Below are 23,772 nucleotides of genomic sequence, written 5' to 3' on the forward strand. Positions count from 1 at the left end.
GGAGCTAGGCACAAGCTCTCATTACTAAACGCCCTCTGCCCTCCAAGCTTCCTTTTGCTCTTAATGTAAACACAAGAGATGAGGTAGTGTTCTTGAGCTTACTTAAGCCACTTTCTGGGCACGGGCAGTTACCCTAATCAAATTTGCATCCCAGGCTAGGCATTTAATCAGAAGGGCTTTCCTCCAGAGGCAGCTGTTTAAAATCTGCTGTTTTTATAGTTTCATATCAGATCTGATTAGCATAATGAGTGTTAGGAATGGATCTGTTCGGTGGGGAAATAAAGTGGCTTGTTAATTAGCATAATGGATGTAGAAAGCAGCATTGAATAGCTCTTCAGACACTGGAGACTGGGTTATGTTTCCCTTAGACAAATATTTCTCAATCTTTTAGAAACCCATTTTCCTTTACTACATATAAAAAAGTTACAAGCTATTTTCATGTCATTTGCAATTCAAACTATAATATCAGGGCCCAGAATCCATGGAAGTAGGCCTTAATTTTAAAAAATTAACATTTTCTTACAGTGTGATAGAAGTGCACTATCTGGCATCATTGGTTTCTCGGCTTTGTCCATGTTAAACCTGGTATTTCTAATGATACAGTTTAAAAAATGAACATTTTCTTTTCTTTTATACGTATAAGTGGTTTTCCTGCATGTCTGTTCATGAACCGCATGCATACCAAGTGCCCATGGAAGTCAGAAAGATCCCTGGAACTGGAGTTACAGTGGCTGTGAGCCACCAAGTGGTTGCTGGGAAGTGAACCTGGGTCCTCTGGAAGAGCAGCCAGGGAGGGCTCTTAACCACCCAGCCGTCTCTCTGGCCGCAGTGAAGGACCTTTTTGCCATTTTGTTGACTGATCTCCCTGCTCTTGGTCTTTCTTCATTGTGAGGATCCTCTGCCTTGATCAGATCTGTTAACCCTCTCAGCTGCCTTTGTTAGATGCGTCTTCTCCACCGGCCCTGGGCTGCCACTGCCCCCTGTGGTACATGGTCTAGAAGTGTTTTTTATATGCTCTCCGGTGGGCATAGTATGCCCTGGACCACATTGCTTTTAAATAACCCATGAGGTCTAGTAGTAATGGGGCAGAAGCGTGGGGCAGGCTGGTTTTGCAGAGGCAGCCTAGCTTCAGCAACCTTCTGGCTGTGTCTCAGAGAGCTCTGGTCAGCCCTGGTGGGTGTGGCAAGTTCCTGGACCTTAGTTTCCTTTCCCTTTGTAGAGACTGTTTATTTATTTATTTTTTATTTAGTTATTTTTTATTTACCAGCTCCAGCCAATTGATCTTTCATGGATCCCGGGGTTAGCGTTGTCAAATTCTGTACTTGTTGAGGGAAAACTGCTTTCATGCAAATGAGCTTCATGCAAAATTTATGCTAATTCATAAATTTTAGAATCCTGTGAGTTCTCTAGCTGGATTGGATTTCATAAACGGCTTCTGGTTTAGTCACCAAAGGTAACAGTAGGCTGTGTGCTTGTTTTGTTGTTGTTTTTTTTTTTTTTTCTCCACTTTGAAGTGCTAAGGATCTACCCAAGCCCTAACATGTGACTCAAGTGAGCTACCACTGAGGGAACCCTCAGTCCTATTGGATTTCTCCTAGAGTCCCCCCACTCCACCCACCAGCTGATCTCAAAGGCTCTGTATAGACCAGACTAGACTTGAACTCACAAAGATCCCTCTGCCCCTGCCGGGACTAAAAGCAAGCCTAACATGGCCAGAATTACTGCACCCTCATTGCATCCCCCTTTACCAGCGCCCCATCCTAGGTGTGAGTGACAAAAGGAAGATGCTCTGCCAGTCCTCACAGAGCTCTGTTACTATCTCCATGAGGAAATTCGTTCAAAAAGAAAACGTTAACATGTATGGATCCGTGTGTGTGTCTGTGCCTATGCATGTGCATGTAAGTGTGCACGGATGTGTGTGCCATGGTGTTAGTATCGGCTGTAGTGTCATGGTTTTTAGTATCAGAGGGCAGCGTGCAGGAGTTGGTCCTCTCCTACCGTGTGGTCTCTGGGAGTTGTCAGGTTGTTAGGTGTGGCAGTAAACACCTTTTACCACTGAACCATCTTGCTGGCTTCAGTTTGAAAAATAAAAGTTTTTTTTTTTTTTTTAATTTGAGAGTTTCATGCATAACTACTTTATTTTAAAAAAGTAAGTTTTCCTACCTGTGTAGTTTCAGCTGGCCCCTGTTCATCTTGAATGCACGGATTGTAGGCGGTCACTAGCTCCCCAGACTCAGAAATTAATTTTGCCGTTGCATATTTTTTCTTTCCATTCAGGCTTTCCTCTTGCTAAAAGACTAATGCTGCATCCCTTCCTGCCTTTTGCTTTCTTAGAGATGAATGTCACAGGCTTCCAGAATTCTTGTTGCCTGAGCTTTTGATGAGGGCGAAATGTGTAACAGTATTACCTTAGCCTTCCCACTTGCAGAGAAATCGAATCAAGTCTGAACACTCAAACGGCTGCATCCTTCTCGGGTTGAGATTTACTGCAGCTGCCATTTTATTGAATTGAACTCTTGATTTCTTGTAAATGAAATGAATAAATCTTTGCCTTTCACACTGGGTAAAGGGCCCAGGCTCCGTTCACACTGCCTTCTCTTCAAGCCTTATGCAGTTTCTTTCCTCACTTTGTAAAATGTTGCTTAAATGTCTCTTGTTTCAGAGAACTTATTTCATTAATTAGGCTGGTCTAGTTTTTTAAAAAGTAATTGAATACAAGATAAATTGCTTGTGTGTGTCTGCACACTTGAATGTAGTTTATCTGAGGGTGTGTGTGCGCGCGCGAGTATAGCGTTCATAGAAGCCAGAGCCGCTTGAGATGAGTGCTGAGAACTGAATTTGGGTCCCCTGCAAGATCAGTGTATGTGCTTTGAACTGCTGAGCCTTCTCGATAACCCTTGAGGCCCAGTCTTTTTGAGATAAAGCCTTGAAGCCCAGGCTGGCCTTCACTGTTCCCTGCTCCAGTCTTGCAGGCCACACAGCCAACATACAGCCATATTAGACTCTGTAGCTGATACATTTGTTTTAGACAGAGGCTCATGTAGCCAGCCCAGGCTGACTTTGAACTCGGCACACTACCGTCTTTACCTTTCTGCCGCGATTACAGGTGCACAGCCCTGCACCTAGCTTGTGTTGACCTTCAGAATAAATTCCACTGAGCAGAGGAGCTGTAACCCCAGGGTGGGGGGCACTAGGAAAGGCTTTGCAGTTCCTAACAATTTGAAATTGAAATGAATATCTCCATTGGGAATTCTAGAGGACAAACTGAATTCTGAATCCATGGATCCTTGTCAAAAGTTTTTTAAAACAACATCAAAATAGATGTTTATTTAAAAAATAAAATGCTGGGAAATTAGGAAGGGGGCTACTTTCCTGGTAGAGGGGAGGCAGGTAGGTTTGGATGAAAGAAATAAATCAAGGGGGAAGAAAAAGAAAAAGCAACTTAAAACACAGATCTAAAGCAGAGGGCGTTAAAGTCTGTATTGGCAGTGACCCATGTGGGTCAGGAGCTAGAACCCCGGGTCTTGTGGAAGCTGGACTAGCACTCTACTCTGCTGTGGCAACCCTTGCCTTTGCCCATCTCTGCCCCGCCCCCAACTTCTTCTTCTTCTTCTTCTTCTTTTTTTTTTTTTTTTTTTTTTGAGATAGGTTCTTACCATGAGCCCTGGGTTGCCTGGAATTTTTTTATGTAGACCAGGATGTCCTTGAACTTTGTAGGTCCCTTCATTAAAAACCTAAACCCTAAACCCTGGTTCTCGGGATTGCACTGAAATTGTACATTAAAGCATCATCTTTCCTTCCTAGGTTTTTTTTTTACTTCAGGGTGAAAAATGGAATGCTCTGAAAACTTGGGGTCTCAGTTGGAGTTTTCCCTGGATGGATGAGAGCTATGAGCCCCTATTCTTGAGAAGTAAACCCAGAACTATGCATTCATTGTTCAGTGGCTCATTTTGGTTGAAAAACAGTGTGTCCAGGGTCATGACTTTGTGGTAGAGTGCTTGCCTTACACGTGGAGGACCCAGGTTCAGTTTCTGGTGCCTCAAAACAATGACAACAACAACAACAACAACAGGTACTCTTCCTCTGGAAAGCCTCCATGTTCAGCGTCTCTATGGTCCCCGCTGCTGGAATCACAGAGGCCAGAGAAGCGTCAGGCCAGCAAAAGTACAAATCAAAATGAGAAAACAAAATCCCATCTCTGCCTAATTGCCTCAACCCAGTTTCTAGGAATGTGCCCTAAGAGCATAATCTGGTATTCACATCACTCACTGCAGAGACGGTAAAAATGGAAAGACCCTAAAACACCCACAACCAAAAGCTGTGTGTGAGCCGCCTGCAGTAAGTACACTTGGGGGGCAGAGGCAGGGGCAGGGGCAGGGGCAGGGGCAGGGGCAGGGGCAGGGGCAGGGGCAGGGGCAGAGGCCGAGGCAGAGGCAGAGGCAGGCGTAGCTCTGAGTGAAGCTCAGCCTGGGTTACACTTAGTGGCTTTTTCTGTTCTCTTAGGTTTCATACTTTGGGGAACAAAATTTTTAAGTAACAATTTTATTAATTATTATTCGGGTAGTGCAGGTGCAGATTATGGAAAAGAAAGAACTGAGAATGGAGGGGCCCCTTGGGAGGAGTACCCCAACATTATTGTTATTACTGAGACAAGATCTCCAGTAGCCCAGGCTGGCCTTGAAGTCTGTGAAGCCAAGGATGACTTCAAGGTTGAATTCCCAACCACCTTGGCTGTAAGTAAACACCTTCTTTTTAAAAAGAGAATATGCTTTATTGATTTTTATATGCATGGATGTTCTGTCTGTGTACCACATGCATACAGTGTCTGCAGAGGTCAGAAGACGGTATCAGGTCTCCCGAAACTTTAGTTTACAGAACAGTTGTGAGCCACCATGTGGGTGCTGAGAACTGAACTTGAGTCCCCTCTGCAAGATCGGCCGGATCTGCAAGATCTAGCTTCTGCACCGGAGACTCAGGCCAGGGCTGCTTGCATGCCAGGCAAGCAGTCTATCAATGGAGTTACATGCTAATTGGTATTATATTAAAATGTTTATTTTATTGTTAAGTATATGTATGTATACAATTGTGGGTGGGCATGTGCAGAAAAGTGCAGATGCCTAGGGAGGCCAGGGGCACTGGAGATGGAGGGAGGTGCAGGTGGTTCGAAAACCAAAAAAAAAAAAAAAAAAAAAAAAAAAAACCAAACCAAAAAACCAAACAGAAACGAAAACGTATATGCTTTTCTTCTTTGTGTTTGAGAATCTCATTCACACATACAATGTATTTTGTCTGAGCCTCTTCCAGTCAGTCCCCTGGCTCTGTTTCCTTTGCCCACCCTCCAGCTGTTGCCTTCCTTCTTATCATGTTTTCTTTTTAAGCCATTGAGTCCACTCAGCTCTGCCAGCATGTGTACGGAAAAGGGTTTTATTGTTGTTTGGTTTTAAGACTTGGGCTCTTTATCTAGCCCTGGCTGGCCTGGAACTCACAGAGATCCACCTGCCTCTGCCTCCCCAGTGTTGGGATTAAAGGCTTGTGCCACCATGCCGGATGGGAAAGTGTATTTTATGAAAGGGAGGTGGGAAGTTCCTGCTACTGTGTGGGAGGGAAATGCCGGGAAGATAGCTGAGTCCAGCCTTAACCTATTAATACCAATTAGACTTTGAATAGGCACCTCTGCTCCTCCCTGGGACGCTTATGCCTTGTATCTGCTTTGATTGGAAATGATTAACCAAACAGTGTTTTTTGCCTCATCTTTTATGAGATCTGAAATTAGTTCCAGTTGGCTATTCTGCAGAACAGGTGTCAGACGTTATCCAGATTCCTTTTTGTGACGACAGATATCGTCTTATTGGGGGGGGGGGGGGGCTGGCTTGCTCTGTGGTCTAGGCTGGACTTAAAGACCTTTTTTCTCTTCCCCATTGTTAGGATTGATTGCACGTGCGATACCACACCCAGTGGCCCTTGTTCCAGTGAGCTTCTGTAAAGGTTTATGGAGCAGATAACATATATTATACATTTATAGCTTTGCTTTCTATCTGGGGTTTTACCCTCCCATGAACCACTTCACTTTTTAACTAACCAGCTGGGGTGTAAGTCAGGAACTTAGCATGCTTCCTAGCTTGTCTCTGAGATCCCAAATTCGGTCTCCAGTGAAGCTAAGCATCTGAGGAAAGCCTTGAGCTGGCTTGTGAGTCAACAAGCTGGCGGAGTCAGATGAGCCGCACTGCAGCGCCTAGGAATGTTTCTAACAGCAAGTGCAGCGGAAGGCAGTAGGCAGTGTGTTCCGTTGTTTTGTGATGAAACTGTAAGATGTGCTTTGAAGAGCATGCTGACTTAGTAAGGAATAAGGCTTTAACCTGGTGCTACCTTGGTAGGATGCTCTAAAACCACCTTGTAAATAAACTCTGAGGCCTGCATTTCCAGCCTTTTTCCTGCCATTTTTGGAGAAGGAACCCAGGTCCTCTGATATGCTATGCAGGTGCACCCCACTGGGTAATGCCCCAGCCCCAGGGGTATCCTTTACTTCCTCTCCATTTCCTCTCATTTCCCCCATTCCTTCCTCTTTACTTACCACTTCTTCCTTTTCCTTCCTTTGTAAATTTGGGAGAGGAGGGACAACAACTTTTTAAAATCAGGAAATAAGCATTGCTAGTCTTTCATTCCTGGGTTTTTTGTAGTGGGTGCATTCAGGTATCTTGAGTTCAGTGGATGGCTGCACATTCATGCACATGAGAGCCGCACCGATTGGAAAGTCCAGAGGGAGATAGGATGGGGACAGTGAGGGGGCTGGAGGGAGGGCATGATGGATTGGATCTGACCTGTATACACGGTATAAATTAATGAAAAGTTCAAGCTAGATAAACAGCTCCACGGTTAAGAGCACCTGTTGTTCTTGCTGAGGACCCAAGTTCAATTCCCAGCACCTACAGGGAGGGTTATAACCTTGGGTAACTCCAGGGAATCTGATATCCTTTTTTGACCTCCAGAGGGCACCAAGCATGCGCATGGTACACATACATACATGCAGGCACCACGCACACACATAAAATGAATAAATCTAATTTTAAATGTGTACAATTTAAAAAATGTGATATTTTCAAAGAATAAAAAGTGTCATATATTTTAAAGAAAATATCAAAACAAAAAATTGTATCTGTGTTGAACATGTGCAGACTTTTTTCTTACTCAAAAGAACACAGCAAGACATGATTGGTGCACAGTTTGTATTGATTGGATTTGTATTTGGCATTTCTGAGGATCTCAGAATCCAGTCCCCTTTGGATACTATCTGCCCAGGGTTCATCTCTTTCTCAGCCTTCTGCTTAGTCCCTCCAGCTCCTTACCCGTTTCTTTGTTCTGATTGTAGATATCCGAGCATGTGCTTCCTCTTAACACCCTGCTGAGGTCATGGCTATACTTGCAAAAGACCTGCTGCCTGAGGTTGCCTCTGACGGCCATGTGACCCTGGAGAGTAATCTTTCTAAGCCTCAATTTAGTAAAAAGCCACGTCTGCTGCTAGATGTTATCTTCTACATATGGCAGGGAGCTACTCCCAAGAAATCTCAACAATATAGCCTCATAACTAAGACCTGAACAATGAAAATACCAATAGACATTTCGGGGGTGGGGGGAGATATCACAAGCTGCCCCCCTCTAGATAAGAAGCCATAGGCAATTAATGGCTGCTAAGAGAGGGGAGTCTACTTCAAGGATAACCCCCCCTCAATCAGCATTCATGTATGAAATTCTCAAAAAGGAGAAAAAGGCACAGTAGCAGTGAATGGGGGCTGGTATGTCAGTTATGTTTAGGAGTTAAATGAGACTGTGCAGGTGTCTGTGGCTTCTAGAGTTGGAAAGGACCAATGTAGGGCCAGGCTGGTGTGCTCAGGTGACTAGATGCATGCTGGGCTCTCTTCACCCTCATTCCAAGAAGTCTTTCATCATCCTCCGGTTGGTCTTTTAGGTTTGCTCTATCACTTTGCCCTGAGGAAGAGCAGAGGGAGGGCAGAGGTCCTTGAGATGCTCTGCTCCCTTTGAGTGACACTTGACTGAGCACAGCGTTGTTGGCAGCTTTCCTTGAGGATTGTGGATGCACATGAGCATCTATTAGGAAATGGGTTTACCCTGTAGCCCAGGGTGGCAGTGAATCTGTGGCTCCTCTCCTCGGCCTCTGGAGTGGGGCCGTACACAGCTCCGAGCTCTTCAGAGCTTTTGTCCGGAATGAGCAACCCACTTTTTTCCTTTCAGAAAACTGGCAGGATCACCCCTTTGTCACTCTTGGTCTGAAAATTTGCAACATTGTCCTGTGAGCTTATATTAAGGAAGCAAGACTGATACATAGCAGCCGTACATATTTTGGGGGATACTATGTAAGGTTAGGGCAACTGGCTTACTCATTGCTCAAACTTTCTTTTTCTTCAACTTGGGAACATTCAAAATGGTTTCTTTGAGCTGGGGGTAGAGCTTGGTGGTAAATTGCTTGCCTAGCATGTGTGAGGCCCCAGGCTGGGCTCCCACCACCCTGCTCTGTTAGTTATTTTAAAGCCTGATTGTTGCCAACCGTAGTTACTCTGTACCAGATAGGACAGCAGGACTTACTCCTCGGCCAGCTGTGTCCCCAGCCTCAGTTCTTGTAGATGGTTTTGGTTTGTTTGTTTGTTTTTTCCTCCATTTGGCAGCTCAGACAACCCTTCCACCTGTGAATTCTTTCCTGGGTGCCTTGTACATAATTTCACTGTTAAGTTTGCTCGTGTCTGTTAACTCCTTAGCAACAGAATTTTTCTGGTTTTGTGTCCCTGACATGGCCAGCTTTTCATCTGTGTCTCTTTTGCCATCTTGCTCTGCTCCAGTTGTTTTGTTTCTTTGCTCACCCCCCCCCTCCAAGACAGACCCCTTGTCTCTTACACAGGCCATTCTCGACGACTGGCCTCACTTTATGTTCTACTGCTTCTATTAATTATTTTTTAAAAACCTAATGGTGTTATTTTGTTCTTATAGTTATTTAAAGTGCCATGCTTGATTTGATGGCAACTGATTTTTTAAAAGTTCATTTCTTTTTCAGAGGTAGGTGTGTGTGTGTGTGTGTGTGTGTGTGTATGTTGTATGTGTGTTGCTGGGTATCAGACCTAGGACTTCATACATGTTAAGCACACGCTCTACCGTTCTCACCCTACCCTGCTTTCTTTAATTGTATATATACACTTATATATTTTAATACTTTAATAAAATATTACATATAAACATCATTATGTTTATTATACACATTATATAACATGCATATTATGCATATATACAGGTCCTCGCTGCCCCGGAACTTGCTGTATAGACTAGGCTGGCCTTGAACTCAGAGATCTACCTGCCTCTCTCTCCCAAGTGTTGAGATTAGAGGTGTATGCCACCATATCTGGCTTGTGTTGTTTCTTTGATATGAACTTTGCCACATTTGAAGTTTGCTAAATATCTATTTTCTCAGGGAAGGATGGTTAAGTTCAGAAATTCTGTGTATAGAACTTTTGGTCTGAGTTCCAGTATAGGGTGACCCTTGAGGGCCATCTGGGGAACCCTCAGCCTCAGGGCCCAGGCCCTTTCCCTGACCTGGGCAGGTTTCTCAGAGGTCCCCAGGATTCAGAAGTCCAGCTGCCAGCTTTCTGGGATCTGAGCTGCATCACCAGGGTGCCGTTTTTACTTGGTGTTTTAAATAGCAGAAAACAGGGATACTGAAGACTCAGCCTTGCTCTCTGGCCCTCGATTACTCCTCCATCCTGCATTACTGACATACCGGAGCACGCGCACTGTTCAGTTGACCTGCAGCCCAGTAGTGTAGTCTGCTAGCAAGGCTGTCCATGCTTATAATGTTGGTTACTTCCTGATATAACCATGTGCTGGGTTTTTTTTTTTTTTTCAACTTTACAGAAACCTGGACATATCTGGGAAAAGGAAATCTCAATTGAGAAAATACCTCCATAAGATTACCCTGTATGCAAATCTGTGTGGCATTTTCTTGATTAACTATTCATATGGGAGGGCCCAGTCTCTGTGGGTAGTGCCAGACCTGGTCAGAAGATCCTGGGGTATATAAAAAAGCAGGCCAAGCAAACCTGTAAGCAGACTTTCTCCATGGTCTCTTGCTTCAGTTTCTGCTGCCAGGTTTCTGCCTTGGGCTCCTGCCCTGATTTCTTTTGATGGTCAACAATAATCATCAGAGCACATAAGCTGAAATAAACTTTTCTCCCCATGTGGCTTTTGGTTATGGTCTTTGTCAAAGCAATGGAAGCCTAACCAGGGCACGCAGTGTGCCAGATTTAAGCCCCTCGCTCCTCGCTGGAGGGGAACCCTATAGGGAGGAATTTATAGTTAACTAATTCCTATAGGCATGGATTTAGTGTGTGTGTGGGGGTATTCACAAGCATGCATACATATCCACACAGATGCACAGATACCACACTGCACATGTGTAGAGGCCAGAGGTTAGACAACTTGTGGAGGTTAGTTCTCTTCTTCTACCCTGTGGGATCATTGCTCTCAGGTTGGAGGGGTCGTGTCTGAGAACCCCTACCCATCCATTCTCTTGATTTTTTTTTTTTTTTGCCCTGTTTGAAATAATGTTACTTAGTAAAATAAATAAACAAAAATTCTCCTTTTTACTTAGTAGCATAGTTTTGCTAAGAACCTATCTTGGTAGGGCAGATGTGGAGGACTTGCTTTTTTATGGTGACGGGCTCTGTCTACCTGGACAACCAGCTCCAGCTGCACAGGGCAGAACCTGAAGGAAGCCGAAGGCAGAGGGAGGCCCCACAGGCAGGGAGATCCTTGTGTTGGTGGGGATCAAGAGTTTTGACTAGAGTTTTAGGCAGATGATATTTTAGAAAAAAAATTCCAGGCATTTTTGAAAATCTGTTTTTGAGAGGCATGTGACTGGAATCCTGGGCTTCCAGCCAGGGTCTAGCTTTGTGGAATTTACCCAGTTGAATTTAAAACAAAACAAACAAGCAAAAAGCAAAACCAAAAGTAAAGTTTAGCTTACAAACCCTCAGACTGATACCCCTTAGGGTGTCAGTGCTCAGAAGTAGGTGGTGGCATGCTTGACACCAAGTCCCAAGAGTGCCTGTTTTGACAAGATCCAAAAGTGAGTATGTGCTGGGCACGTTGGAAACCTCGGGGCTTTGTCAAGGTAAGAATGCTTTTGTGATTTTCTCAATTGTCAATTATTGCAAGATAGTATTTTGATGTTTTCTTACGGAGGTCTGGGGTGTTTATCTAAGTGCCCTCTTTTTCAACAGACTTCATTTATCTGTGCTTGAGGCTATACCATACTCTTCCTAAACACAGGATGGGTCCTGTTTACTGTAGTATAGGATCCACCAGAGAAGACTGCCCAGATGTGGGCTTAGCCAATAGAAAGTCTTAGCTGGTGGGTGACTACATTTCAGGGAGAGCTTTTAAAAACAAAAGCCATGTTCTGGGCTGACACACTTCAGTTAATAAGAGTAGTTAGCCAGAAGTAGCCCTACTGGAGCTAAAAAGCTAGATTAGGGATTTTCCCAGAATTATCAACTCTGATGGATCAGATCGTCGCTTTCCTTTACGTCCTAATTGGCACTTCCTTCATGGAGTCAGCTGTGCTGAAGCCCAGAGCCTGCGACACTCACTGTCTTTAATTCACATTCATACCTTTACACACTGTCCTGCCACCAAGGACGTGGGGAAACGTATAGGAAGTTGACAGAAGTTGCATTCATGTTCACTAGTCTCAGAAAAAAAAATAAGTGACTTTTACTACTGTTTAAGGGAGATATTAATGGTATCACTTGTATATAACACGGATTGAAAACCTGTCTGGGGTATGGATTCGCACGCTGCATGCTGGCCCCCTAGTTACGGCACAGTAAGTACCCACATGCATCCAGGAGGGGCCTCTGCAACTCAGCTGACTGAGATCCTTGTCATTCAGAGCTGGGGCATGTGACACTGGAGGGAGCAGAAAGATGTCTTACTTTAAATATAAAGAAACTGCCGTGCGCCTGGGTGCTGTGGCTTGCACCCAATTATCATGGCTACTTGGAAGCTGCGGCAGGAGGATTGCTTGAGATCAGGACTTTTTCGGCTAGCCTGGGTAATATAGTGAGTGTCTTTCTCTTCAATGTAGGGGGCTATAGGTTGGGAAGGATGGAGAAAGGGAATAAAGTCTGGGGCTGATGGGACACATCTGTGGTGGGACCTTGCCTGGCAGGGGCAGAGCCCTGGGTCCTGTAGAACCAAACAAACAACATGGAAGCTTCATCTGCTGAAGTGCGATTCTGTTTGGCGTTGCAGCATCATGTCAGAATTAATACGATAGAAGGATATCTTAGAATCAGTACCTAGAATAAAAACATGTCATGCCAATACCATTCCTGTGTGGTGCCCAATAGTCAGCTTTTCCCAGCACTTGAACTCTGTTTTTGAAATAGCATTTGTATTTCCAGACATCACCTACTTACAGATAACACACGTTCGAGTAATTAGACATTTCCTAGAATCCTAATTAAGCCTACTAAGGATATATATATTTCAATGAATATGTTATTTCAATAAAGAATGTCACTGGGAGGTGGACACACACACCTTTAATCTCAGCACTCAGGAGGCAGAGGCAGGTAGATCTCTGAGTTTGAGGACAGACTGGTCTACAGAGTGAGTTCCAGGACAGGCTACACAGAAAAATCCTGTGTTGGGGGAAAAAGGGAAGGAGGAGAAAGAAGAGGAGGAAGAGGAGAAGGAAGAAGAGGAGAAGGAGAAATGTTAGACATAGAGGAAAATTAGATGTTTTCCCAAGAAACATGAACAAAGGCAACATGTGAGCTGCAAGTAGAAACCACTTGGTGACATGACTGTCAGGCACTGGGTACCAGAGTGAGCCATGATGTGTGGTCCTACTCTTAAGGTGTTCCACCCAGAAAGGAGGAGGAGGCGTACAGGTGTGAGTCACGGTATGGCTTCGCAGGAGCCCAAAGAGAGGGTTATTTCTTTCGGCTTGCTTGGTATTGAGTTGACAATAGAGGTTTAGAAAGTGGCTTTAGTGGAAGATGAATTGAAAAGAAACAGCCGTGTAGTGACAAATGTATGCTGTGCATCACGATGGCTCAGACTGTGTGAAACATGGGCCCAGCAGCAGTTCCAAATGATTATTAATGAAGCAGACAGATTCCTGCCACCTAGTGATGCTGAGGTCACTGGTGGACTAATTCTTGACTCAGGGGTGTATAGTGATGCTGGTTTAAACAAAACAACCATGCTGAAGTTGTATGAAATCACACATGTTCTCACAGGCAGTGGAGGATATTTGATGACAATGACTAAGGGTTTTGTGTTCACTGTGCTTTTGATGGTTAGAATTTACTCTTCCTGCTTAACTTAGGGTAAAGTTTTATTGGGCCAGCAAGATGGCTCAGCAGGTAAAGGTTCTTGCTGCCAAGTCTGAGGACTTGAGGTTTAATCCTGGGACTCACATGGAGAGAAATTACTTCTGTGAGTTGACCTCTGATCTTCACACATGCACACAGAGTTCAAGCCCAGGAGTTTAAGAGTTTAAGACCACAGATCACACATACACAGACACAGACATACATACACACACAGACACACACACACAGACACACACACACACACACACACACACACACACACAGGCTCTCTCTTTCTCTCACAAACACATACACATACACTCATATAGAGAAGTGCACACACAGAGAGGCACATACATATATACACAGGCAAACACACTCATAGACACACATACATATACACACAAATACACATATTCTTATTTATTTATTTGTTTGTTTGTTTGTTTGTTTTGAGAGCTCACTATGTAGCCCAATATGGCATGGAATTCACTATGTAGGTGACTTCTCTTGTCTCTGCCTTCCTAGTGTTTTGAAAATTATATTGGTGTAGTCTGATTTCTTCCTTTCCCCCTTTTTCCCTTTCCTGTCTTGATTTCCCTTTTTATCTTGTAGAAATGTGTTGTTTCCTATAGTTTAAAGACAGGAAATCAAGATGGTAATGCACATCTTTAATCTCAGCACTTGGGAGGAAGAGGCATGGGGGTGGATATCTCTAGAGTTTGAAGCCAGCCAGGTCTACATAGTGAGTTCCTGGACAGCCAGGGCTGTATCATGAGACCCTGTCTAGAACAAAACAAAACAAAACAAAACAACCCCCTGAAACCCAAACAAACAAAACCAACCAACCAACCAACCGAACAAACAAACAAAAATCCAAAAGATAGGAACCCCATGCCACAAGGACATAAGTCAGGGGAGTCCTGTTTGCAAGGAACCTTTGTTCTGGGATCAAATGGCAAGCCAGTACTGCCAAGCTCTGGTGTCAGCTCTCCTTACCTGGCTTCCATGCTGGATCTCCTTTCTGTTCTGTTCTGTAGGATGCTCTACCTGAGCCACAGCCTAGTCCAGTATGAGATTCACTGTGGTTCTTCTGTGTGCTGCATTTGTCCACTGGCAACGCAGAGAAACTATATAAAGACAAATCAAAACAATCCTGCCTGACTTAGTGGGGAAGATAAAACCAACAGATAAGACGTAGGCAGGATTCTGTCGCAGATTGAAATGACGCATTCTGGAGATGAAACATGTGTTAATGTTACGCAAGATGCAGGGATGGTATCAGAAAGCTCACCTGCCCTTTGTTGCTACAGAAAGGGGTACCAGCTATGGCTTCTGTCTCCAGCCACATACCCCTGGCTGTCTCAACAGATATTGGTGGAGGTGAGTGGCTCAGAGTAGCTCTAAGCAAGAGGGCTGGAGATGCAGGATGAGTACATGTATCCAGGATGCAGTTTCAGTATATAGCAATGGTTCAGGGAGAGTCTGTGGGGATGCCCGTGGTTCCTTTCTGCAGGGATTGTTGCTTGGAGCGATGGGAGTTGCTCAGTGAAAGAAGTAAAGGTGGGTAGGGAGACTGGGCATGGTGGAGCACCTCTCTCATCCCAATACTAGGTAGGTTCAAGGCAGCTACGGTGGGCACCCTTTCTGTAGTTTCCGAAGGTGACCTGGTATTGCGGAGGTTTCTGGGCTTGAGCTCTTCTACCCTCCTCTCAGTGTGTGTAGACCATCAGGCTGGAGAGATAGCTCAGTAGTTAAGAGAGTTTGCTGCTCTTGCAGAGGACCCAGGTTCAATTCCCAGCACCTGTGTGACTGTTCACAACTGTTTGCAACTCCAGCTTCAGGGGATTTGATGCCCTCTTCTGGCCTCTCCAGACCCTGTAGACATGGTGCTCATATACACATCCAGGCAAACACTCATAGGTGTGCATATAAATAAACTGAAAGGCTTTTTCATTGCCGTTGGTGGCAGAAGTCCAGTCTTAACAACTGGTAAATTTGCTGGCTCTGCCTTTACTTATGTCCCAAACCTGGCCACCTTTTCCTGCCCCCATTGCTGGCACCCATGTTTTCATACCTCTGGCCTGGATGATTGCAGCAGCTTGCCTGATGCCCCCATTGCTTCTGATCCCATGCCCTTTCCCTCGGGTCTCAACACAGGAGACTTTAGAAATGTCAATCAGGTTGTGTAGCTCCTGCTCAGAATCTTCCTACGGGAAACTCAGAAGCTTCCTTCCCTAAGCTGTCTATCCCACACAGAGGTGATGCCAGAAGGCCGTAGGCGATCTCTGGGCTAAGCTGACTTCTCCGCCACACAGATAAGCATCTTCCTCAGGACCTTTTACAGCTCAGAAAGTTCTGCCTTTACACATCTCTGTGACTTGATGTGCACCCTTCAAAGTGGGAGGCTTTGAAAGGCAGTTGGCTTAGATAGTGATAGAAATAATGATTACTGATCTTCAAGTAAAATATCAAGACTATGGCTGTGTAAGTGCTGCTTTTGTTGTGTCTGACTGTTTAACTTGATGTATGACTAAAGTAAAGAAATACAGGTTTGGGGTTGGTGGGGTGATTCAGGGAGTAAAATCACATGTGCATTCCAGACAACCTGGTCACCCAAAACTCACCTAAAGGAGGAAGGAGAGAACAGACACCACAGACCTCTGACCTTTTCACATGGGCACCATAGCACCCCTGGCCATCATATCATCACTTATGTATACACACACACACACACACACACACAGAGAGAGAGAGAGAGAGAGAGAGAGAGAGAGAGAGAGAGAGAGAGAGAGAATAAGTACAAAAAATTTAAGAGGCAATAAATACATCTTTAGCTGTTCTTGGACACACTGTGTTTGGGAATGGTACATGAAGATAAACCTGGTTTGGGAAATCTGGGACACGGTGACCATGAGTTACCCTTGCCTGGCCCTGGTCTGAGATAACAGACCCCTTGTGATGGCTGGGGGGCTAGGGGGCGTGGCAAAGAGGTCTAAGGAAGGATGTTTATTCTGCAGTATGTCTCTGTGCCATGGCAACTCCTTGTTAAAATGCTTGTTTTGTGGCTGTCTTCTAAGTTAGGAGATATTTTTATATGGGGACTTTGATCTGACAAGAAGATTCAATTAATATTCTGTTCCAGAAAAGTTCTGGTATGTAAGAGTTTGTAGCAATGGCATCCTTATGTGCTTGTGTGGTGTGTGTGTGTGTCCACATGCATGCGTGTATATGCATGCATGTGAGGAGGCCAGATGTTGATCAATTTCCCCTTTTTTACTGAACCTGGATCATGTGGATTTGGCTAGCACAAGTAGCCAATCAGCCCAGCTCCTCTTGAGCATCATAGGCAGGTCACCACACCCTCCTGGTCTTTTTGTGGCTGTTGGAGACTGAACTCAGGTTTCTTCTGCTTGTACAGTGAACACTTTAGCCCCTGGCTGACCTAGTTAGCCCCAGAAGCTGCTTCTGATATGCAAACTGCACGGTTATGTCTGCGTCATTGAATTGAGATGTTCATGTCACTTATAGGAAGATATTAAAATGTGTTGTTGAGATACCGAGTTTTGAGGCGTCTCCTTCCAAGCATGACTGTACCCTGATTGTACTTGGCCGAATTCCATGGCCTTTAGAATGTCCGCCACCGCCTCCGCCAGTGGCTCCGATTCCTCTGCTGAGACAAGCCTTGCCTGTTGGAATCGCATTTTTCTCCAGTGGAGTTTGCAACTCACCTGGAGCATGGTACGGCACAGGGTCTTGGCTTTGTTTCTGCCTTCCTCTCCTTGATCTCAGTTCAGCAAGGAGTGAGGGCCCGAAAGGTGAGTCAGGGAGACATAATCTCACTGGAGGGAGTAGAGAGGAGGCAGAAAGGATAGTGTGGACATACCAGGTCAGAGCCAGCAGGCATCCCACGGTACTGGGCAGTTTCTTCTAAGACACCATGTGTGATTTATGTGCCAGTTTTAAAGGAAGGGCAGGCTGGAGTTCAGTTCCCCGTGCTGTGTCAGATGGCTCACAATTGTATGTAACTCTAGCTCCCAGGGACCTGATACTTCTGTTCCACCCTCCCGTACTCAATGCTACAAAATAAAAATAAATCTAAAAATTACAGAGAGGATCAGGAACAAGTGTAGTTTCACAAAAAGAAGGCAGACCCTTTCTCTCAGCTGTGCTTCCAATCCAGCCCCATTCTATTTTTTTTACTAATGAATGAATTATACAGACTAGATTTAATTATGACATTTCAAACATTAACCTAATTATGTTGGTCAAGTTCTCCCCCTCTTTAAAGATTTTTTTAAACGACTTTTTAACAAAAGTTTTTATGTCTATGAGTATTTTGCATACATGCATGTATGTGCACCACACGTGTGTCTGATGTCTGAGGAGGTCAGAAGGGAGTGTCATGTTTCCTAGAACTGGAGTTATACACGGTTGTGAGCTGCCAAGTGGGTTCTGGGAACCAAACCCAGGTCTTCCCCAAGAGCAACAACTGCCCTTAACAGAGTCATCTCTCCAGCCCTACGCTCCCTCTTTAATTATAAGTGAGTAAATAAATCAATAAAAGCAGTTATACAGAAGGACCCACTGAGATGGAGACATGAAGACTCCTGCACGGTTAACTCAGAATTTGAAACTAGTGTGAGCAGCTGCAGGGCAGCACATCGAGGCAGAGAGTAACAGGCAGGAGGAGTTTAGAGAGCAGGGCATTGTGAGGTCTGCTACAGGTAGCACTTTGGGGCAAACAGCATACCTAGGACCCCAGCTAGCTCCCTGGGAGATAAAAACCTCAGGGTTCGATGCTGAGAAATACTGTGGCATCAAGGGAGAATGGCCAGCCAGATGTTATCTTCATTTTCTAGGATGGGGAAGAGGTAACATGCCTGAGCCCACATCCTCAGAGGACCCATTCCTTCCCACCTCCAGCACTGGACCTTTGTGTTTTCAGTAACTTCTTGTGGTTTTTACTTTATTTATTAAAAGATTTACTTATTTTTCATATATATATATATATATATATGAGTATCCTGTCTTCATAAACACCAGAAGAGGAAATCAAATCCTATTGCAGATTGTGAGCCACAATGTGGTTGCTGGGAATTGAGCTCAGGTCATGTGGAAGAGCATCCAGTGACTCTTAACCCCTGAGCCATCTCTTCAGCCCCCTCCTGTGGTTTTTATTGAGATGAGGTTTCTGTATGTAGTCCAGGCTGTCTGTGTGTCTGCCACCAGCTTTGGGCTCTCAGTAGTGCTTGATAACTAGTCAGCCAGCACTCACCCAGCTTCTTGTGAGATGACGATGAATTAGCACAGGTGCTTCATTGATAAGGTTCTCCATTTTCAAAAACTTGCTCCTCAACCCTGCTCTGCAAGTCTCTTAAGGTCTGGGACAGATGCCATTTTATTTAGGAAAGCCACACCTAAGTCCCAGCACAAAGTGTGCCTTCTCCCTGGTCCTTTAGTGTGTCTTTGTAGTTATTGTAACACGGGGCTTTGAATTCTTTCTGTCTAGACCCTAAAAGCTTCTTGGTCAATGAGGTGGGAATTTTTTTTTTTTTTTCTTTTTGCAGTGCTGAGCAGAAATCCCTCTGCTGAGCTAGAGTTCTGGCCCAGACTCGAGGCAGCATCTCTCTGTCCGCAGGCCCCAAATCTGTGATGTCTTCTCTGCCATACTTCCGGCCACCAAAATCAGCACACGATACTTGAAACCATAAAAACTGCCTGTGCCCTGGGCTTAGTACGTTCCAGATCCTCATGTGCACCTTGATCTTTCCTGTTCAGGGTGGATTTGTGACCAAGGCATGGGCAGGCAGGGTCAGGTGTGCATGCTGTGACCTCGCTGCTGGGACTGGGCTACTTTCTGTCCAGTAGAAGACAGTCTAGGTGTTTGCTGACTTTGAACTCTTGAAGATATTTTCATGTTCATAGCACATTTCATGAGTGTACAGGGGCCACTTGCTCAGCAAGCTGACTTTCTTGTTCATCATTTAAAAGTGCATTCACAAGGGGAAACTGAGGACCTGAGTTTTCTCGTGGATGAAGAGCCCTTGGCCACACGCCATGCCAATAAAGTGAAAGATCCAGACCAAATTCCTGTGTTGTTTGCTGCGGCCTCCCTAGCGTATTAAAACTGGCAGCCGGCTTTTGTTATTTTCGTCTTAATTAGTCATGCTACTGAAATCAGGCATGCAGCCGTGATCTGCCGAGGGTGTGGAAGGGGGGCTCCTGGCTCAGTGATTGGAGGGAAGTGGTTGCTGTATATGTCAGCCTTCCCTGGGAGGACACGGGGGTGGGGGAGGGCTAGAAGCTTATACCTAGGGCTCTGGTGGCAGCTGTGTCTAAATTGGGTGGCTTGGTTACTGCTTTGGGGAGGGGATACCCCGAGCCTGCCCACACAGGCTGAGCTTTCTCTTCTCCCTTACTTCCTATGTGCTTTACACCATTTTGGGGGGTGTAATGTGAATTGGAAGCATTGGGGGTCATCGTTTTCTTAGGCAGTGGGTACAATGGGAATGTTTATACAGGAACACCATATCCGAAAGCCTTGAGTGACCATCTCAGAGTGGACGGCAGAGCCAGTCACAAGTAATAGGATCTTCCCTGAAACTTAGGTCAGCAAAGTCCATTATAGCCACTATTCCCTGGGACTGGCCTCATCCAGATCTGTGTGCAACCAGTCCTTCATCCCAGGTAACCATGTGTCACTCAGCGTGCTCCCCAGAGGGACACAGAACTAGCAGTTAATGACAAACCGTTGCTGCAGCGCTAACCTGCCAGGAGACTGATCACTCCACGCCTGTTACGATCAATAACACTCCCTTGGCCTGTCTCTGTTTTTCTCTCTCTCCCTTGGTTTGCAGGAAGCAGAGTGCTCCTGTGTTCCTGTAGTAAGACAAACGATGTGACCCAGCAGAAGGTGGCAGTCACCGCTCTTATGTGAGCCAGTGTTCTGTGTGGAGATCACACATGGCAGCAGGAGGGGATGAGAGGCTCAGAGGAAAGGGGAGTTCCCGGAACTCGGGTTTTATTCGGGCACAGGTAGGGTAGCAGTGGAAGGGAACCTGCTGTTCTACACTACAGTCTCCAGGAGACTTTCAGAGGACTAGAGAGGAGGGGAGGCTGGGCTGGGTCAGGAAGGGAATGAATGATTTACTTTTTGTGGGAAGTCATGAGGGGAGGTGTACCCTCCATTACTGCTGTCTACTTAAGTGACAGATGAAGGATCCATGTGAGTTCCAGGTAGTTGGCAGCTTTTCAGAGCAGCAATCTTACATTTTTCTGTGCAATCTACCTGACTGTTAACTCCACCCGAGCGTTAGGGAAGCCGTTAAACGGGCAGTGGGAGACCTTTGTTCCTGCTCCCCCCCCCCCTTTTATGGCTGGTTCTGTTTGAAGTTCTTTGGAGCTGGAGGTGGGGCACCCTATCACTCTAACAGACTTGGCATCTTTTATGGAACAATGAGGAAACCTCTGTGCAGGAAGAGCCCTGGGTCTGAATCCTCTCTCTTTCCAAAGCTATTTCACGTGTCAGATGATTCTAGACTTGTGGCTGGCTATGAGGTCACTGTGGTAAGAGCTGCTCCCCTGTGCCGGGGAGATTGCGGTAAATTTTCAGACCCCCCATGTGAGATCTGGGGCGAGGTCCTCCACTTCTTGAGAACTGGACACCGCTGGACTCTCTCTGACCTCTACAGGATTATGTTGTCACTGCAGCAAACACAGACATCCAGAAGTGGACAGAGCCTGCTCTGGAGGCTCTGCCCTGTAATGAGGGAGGGTCACATTGTCCCCCTGGGCTGGGTACCATCCATACACTTCAAACCTCAGGGGCACCACCACCCAGGTAGCACTGGATGATTCTCATCTACCTCATCTGTCTGCTGTGTGCTTTCTGAAGTCTGCCCAGTTATTCTTTCCTTCTTTATGCACTGTGAACCCAAGGAAAAACTTCTTCTTCTTCTTCTTTTTTTTTTAATGGCAGCAGAAATAAGCCACAGAGCCATGATGTCCACGTGACCACCTCTGCTTTCTAACTGTTCAAAGCATCAGGAGCCATAGGGTGTGGAAGACAGGGGCTCCTTTCCCGTGTCTCAATCAGAAACACTTGCTACCTCTGGAGCTTGGTGGCCTCCCTTTTAGCCTTCGAGGTCCTCATTCCAGTTTGTCTCCTCAGAAAACATTCATGGGCCACCTAGCAGTGCCAGGTGGTGTTATTGTTAGGTTCTGGGCAAAGTGACGTAAAGACAGGAAGTGTGAGTGGGAGGCCAGTCCATGAGGGGTACAGCTGAAGACAGACAATTCCCCCTTAGTGCAGCCAGAGAAGACTGGAAATTCTCCACCAGCTGCTTTGAACCAACAGCCTCTGGGAGGGACCTGAGGACAGGTCCACAGGAGAGCCTGCTAAGCCCTGTTTCCCAGTTTCCTGATGGTGAGTGTTACATCAGTTCCAGGTGGATCTGAGCCGGGAAGCCTACCTAAAATGTCAGGCTGGTGGCGTGTGTGCCCCATGTAAAGTAAAGGAATACTGAAGGCCGGAGTTGAATGGGGATTATGTCTTAGGTTGGCTCACAGTGCCCCCTAGCTATAGTGAAGAGCACTGCACCAGCAAGGCTGGGCCTGCAGTCAGGAGCGTCCCACTAGGCCACTAGTTCTCAACCTGTGGGTCATGACCCTTTCACCTAAGAGCATCTGAAAACACAGGTATTTACATTACTGCTCATGACTGTAGCAAAGCAACAGTTATGAAGTCTCAACAGAAATAATTTTACGATTGGGTCACCACAACATGAGGAACTGTATTAAAAGTTTGCATCATTAGGAAGGTTGAGAACCACTGCTCTAGGAGAAGCATTTTAAAACTCTGGGGTGTATACTTGTAAATCCAAACTTTATCTCTTTGGGGTTCCTCGGGCCTGGCTATAGAATTAGGGACTGGACAGTGCATGGCTTAGAAGGCTCCTGACTGGTTTCAGTGCGTAAGAAAACACCTCTCTCCTTCTTTTGTGTTTTTAGGAACAGGGTTATAGTATAGCCCAGGCTAGCCTAATGCATCTGCTCTTTCTATCTCCAGCTCTTATGTGCTGGGGTGACAGTTGTGGATTATAACAACCGACTCTAAAAACTGTAACTTCTATTGATTTACATTTATTTATTTTGTGAACATGTGCATGGCTAGGGTTGGTTTTGTCCTTCCACCCACCAGGGTTCCAGGGATTGAACTCAGGTTGTCAGACTTGGCAGCAAGCACCTTTACTCTCTGAGGTGCCTCCCAGGACCCAAACTGCTCTGATCTTGTGGACAGAATTCTGGTGGCCATGTTAGTGTCCATATAAATATAAACACAGCATCAGTACAAATGCTAAAGGAGTGTCTACAGGGTGACACTGGGGAATCCATCTTGGAAAACCAGGGCTCACTTTGTGAGGAGACTTCAACACTGTTGGCCATTATTTGACTTGATGGCATTTTCAACAGAAATATTTACTTCTCCCTTACAGTACTGAACACAGGATTAAAAAAAAAAAAAAAACTGAACATATGATTAAAAAATTGGGCTGAAGAGATGGCTCAATGGTTAGGAGTGCTTTTGCCTTTGCAGAGGATCTTGGTTTGTTTCCCAGCACTCACCTGCTAGGTTCACAACTGTCTATCACTCCAGATCCGGGGATCTGATGCCCTCTTCTGGCCTCTGAAGGTAATGCATGCATGTTGTACATGCCATACACCCAGGCACAAACACATACACACAAAATAAAAATAAATAAATCTTAAACAGAAAAGAGATCTGACACCACTCTTGACAATGCCGTTGAGAGGATTAAGATTGGAACTGGGCTGGGGTGCTGCTCAGGGTGCCTCCCTCGTGTGGATGGAGCACTGCTTGCAGAGATCCTCACACCATGTCCTCTCCAAGCCCTTATGTCCCTCAGTTTAGGAGAGGTGACAACTCTGGGATAGTGGGCAGCAGACCCTGGAGTTGCATCAGATAGTTATGTGTGTGTGAGTGCAGAGGCTTCCCAGTGCCTTGTGGGTTGTTGGCAGCACCCCAGGCTTCATCCAGCATGTGGTGATAGCACCCCCAGTTGATAACAAGATGGGGACAAGAGCGGCTCTGTCAAATTAAGACATGCTTTTCAACTTGTAGGTGGGACCTAACTGAGGTGGGAGGCCACCTCTGAAGTACATTCCAAACCATGGTGTGGTTAAAAGACCACGGGTCTCATATCAGCATGGCGGTGAGCTTAAGCTTAGCTCTTCAAGTGCTGACCCTCTGGGAAGCCCCACCCTGGCCTCTGGGAAGTGCCTCTTTCTGTCTTTTGCTATAGAAGTTCTTGTCAACCTTGCTGGATACCCATGGATAACTGGGATTTGTTACAGTGTGAGTGTCCTT

The 23,772-nt window shown here is 45.6% G+C and overlaps 1 protein-coding gene across 1 annotated transcript in view; it reads left to right on the forward strand.

The window, feature by feature from the left end:
- Nucleotides 1-11,093: 11,093 nt before the first annotated feature.
- Nucleotides 11,094-23,772, forward strand: part of VGLL4 (vestigial like family member 4) — a 72,703-nt gene continuing 60,024 nt past the window's right edge. The window contains exon 1 of the mRNA XM_080914306.1: nucleotides 11,094-11,170. The gene's annotated coding sequence lies outside the window, so the exon portion shown is untranslated. The remainder of the gene's footprint in view (nucleotides 11,171-23,772) is intronic.

The sequence above is a fragment of the Micromys minutus genome (assembly GCF_963924665.1).
Source record: "Micromys minutus genome assembly, chromosome: 3".
Classification (NCBI taxonomy): domain Eukaryota; kingdom Metazoa; phylum Chordata; class Mammalia; order Rodentia; family Muridae; genus Micromys; species Micromys minutus.